Source organism: Colobus angolensis, unplaced genomic scaffold, assembly GCF_000951035.1.
Source record: "Colobus angolensis palliatus isolate OR3802 unplaced genomic scaffold, Cang.pa_1.0 Scaffold72, whole genome shotgun sequence".
In the NCBI taxonomy this organism is placed as follows: Eukaryota; Metazoa; Chordata; class Mammalia; order Primates; family Cercopithecidae; genus Colobus; species Colobus angolensis.
The window spans coordinates 4,044,554-4,047,504 of NW_012120932.1; positions in this window are offsets into that span (position 1 = coordinate 4,044,554).

The window sequence follows — 2,951 nt, forward strand, 5'->3', positions numbered from 1 at the left end:
GTCTGCTTTCATAATAATTCTACTTTTCAGCCATTTTCTGATGAGACATTTATCATCATGAGAAAAATGTAGTAAAAGTTTGTTACACTGGGGATTAAGATATTTAGTTTCCATTCAAGATTTCCTCATACTGGAAGAGTTTCATCAAGAGCTTAAATTCCATGATTCTATGAGATGAGTCAAATCTGAGGTGCAGGCTCTGCACCTTCCCAGGCCTGCAGGGGCTTTGCACCTTACTGCGGAACAGTCGCCAGCTGTCATTGCTTCGTTCTTAGGTCACTGCCTTGAGTCAAGTCTTTTTTTTTTCCCCCCCCTTTTAGATGGAGTTTTGTTCTTATTATCCAGGCTTGAGTGCAGAGGCTCAGTCTCGGCTCACTGCAACCTTCGCCTCCCGGGTTCAAGCAATTCTCCCGTCTCAGCCACCTGAGTATCTGGGATTACAGGCACCTGCCACCACACCTAGCTCATTCTTTTTGTATTTTTAGTAGAGATGGGGTTTCATCGTATTGGCCAGGCTGGTCTTGAACTCCTGACCTTAGGTTATCCACCCGCCTTGGCATCCTAAAATGCTGGGATTATAGGCGTGTGCCACCGCACCCGGCCCCAAGTCAAGTCTTTTTCACAGACTTGGTTCACTATAAAACTAAGGTGGACAACTGTCATGGACAGAATTGTGTTGCCTCAAATTTATGTTGAAGTGCTCAACTCTACTACCTCAGAATGGGGCTGTATTTGGACAGAGGACCTATAAAGAGATCATTGAGGTAACATTAGGTTATATGGGTGGGCCCTAATCAGTAAGACTGATTTCCTTGTAAGACGAGGAGATGTTGACAGAGACCACACACAGACCACGAGACAATCATGTGAGAGCACAGTAAGAAGGCGGCCATCGGGAAGCGGGGGGAGAGAGGCCTCAGAAGAGACCAAATATGCTAGTTCCTTGATCTTGGACTTCCAGCCTCCAGAACTGTGAGAAAATAAATTTATGTTATTTAAGTCACTCAGGCTGTGGTATTTTGTTATGGCAGCCCTAGTAAACTAATAGAAATACTTTTAGGGACAACAAACCATGGACTTTGTTTTTCTAGGAAGATGACTTTAGCACTGTTACCTACTTCTACCTTCAAGTCATAAAAAAAGGCAGTGAGAAGCATTTCCATGGAGTTTGTGTCCTGTGAAACAGAATTAGTTAATAAGGTCAACACCTGTCAGCCGTGTATGATGCTGTGTCTCCAGCCTCCATCTGGACAGCAAAGGGGAAGGCATGGACAGGAGACCTGCCTTCAGAAGAGCAGCTGACAAAGGAGTCCACAGCCTGGGGACGGTGACGGCAGTAGCCTCCCGAGGCCTGGGATCCCACAGCACAACTGTGAAGGGAATGTCTTACTTGCTAGGCCCAGATGTGTAATTTCCTCCCATCACTTTTTTTGTGAAAAATTCTTCTGAATGTGTAACTTTGCCCCTAAGTAAATATAGTGTTGGACATTTTTCTGACTAGGAAGTTAGTAGGATATTTGCTTTTGTAGCATCTTTGTTAGATGACTTTTTATGGTTGCAAAGTCACTTAGAAAAAAGTTCATCTTCCCAACACCTCCCTGGACCACTGTCCCCACAAATGACATTGAACTCACAACATAAAGGAACTCACCACTACATAAATAGGTGCTTGACTGTGATTTAACACCTGAATCACTAAATTGATTGCAATAATTATCTAAAGAAAAACAGCTAAGCACAGCAGTAACGACAGCCTCTGAACTCTCTCCACGTCTCCTCCGGGACAGTCTCTGAGTTCTCTCCACATCTTCTCTGGGGCAGCCTCTGAACTCTCTCCACATCTCCTCTGGGTCTCCCGTGGAATCTGGTCACCTTTCAGTTCAGGCATCTCCTGTGAACAGCCCAGTTGGCTACTCTGAGTTCCGGGGGTAGCTGTCCTTGGTTTCTCTGAAGTGCCTGGAGACCATCCTTTCCGTTACCCATTGTAGTGCCTACGTGGCTTAGCTGGAGCCCTACCCTGCTTTTGTTGCCCAACCAATGCCTATGTGACAGAGCTAAATTCCCATTCAGCTTTAACTGTGCTTAGTTTTAGAAAACAGGATGTCTGGGGTCAGAAGTTCCTTCTTAGGACTAAACTGGTTGAAGCTGGCAAAATGTGCAATGGCAGCTTGGCCTCTGCAAACCCTCTAGCTTCATTATAATCCAATTTCCATGTTAAACGACGCTCCCACCGGCACCTTTACAATTGACAATCACCATGACAGTGGCCAGAAGAGACCAAAAACAGACAGAAAAGAGGTGGCTCTTTGATTCCAAAAAACCCTACCTCCCTTCCCAAGAAAAACTGAATTTTCTTCCCTTTCCTCTTAATACCCAGCCCCTTCATTAAGAATCCTCTGAGAAGTTGATTTGCAGTCTATGCTCCCACTTCTCCAATTCCATGGCCATTGAAAAAAGCCCATACTGTTTGATACTCACTCTCGGTTTCATATATTGGCTTCACACCAAACAAGAAAGAGCCTCTTTTAGGTCCTCTTAATCGGGACCCTGATTCTATTCCCACATAGAAACTGTTCCCACTCACTACTGGATTAGCGGAATATACGAACTGTCAGATGGCTCCATTTCAATGATTTGAATTTTAATTCTCAATTGTTTCTGTTCCTAAGATTTTTGGACTTTCTACCAACTCATAAAAAAAAAATCTTTAAAAAGGTAAGGCAACCTTCACATCTAAGATGCTCAGCTTTAAACTAGTAAGTCCTTAAGGATGTTTTTTTTCTCCAAGGAAACAATTCTCCTCTTTGCTGAGCAATAATAGAGGTTTTAATACTAAATAAGTACACAAAGTAAAGGAAACAGACAAAAATGTCTTCATAGCAAGGCTGTTAACAGATTTCTTTCTTTCTTTCTTTCTTTTTAATGGGGTCTCGCTGTGTTGCCCAGGCTGG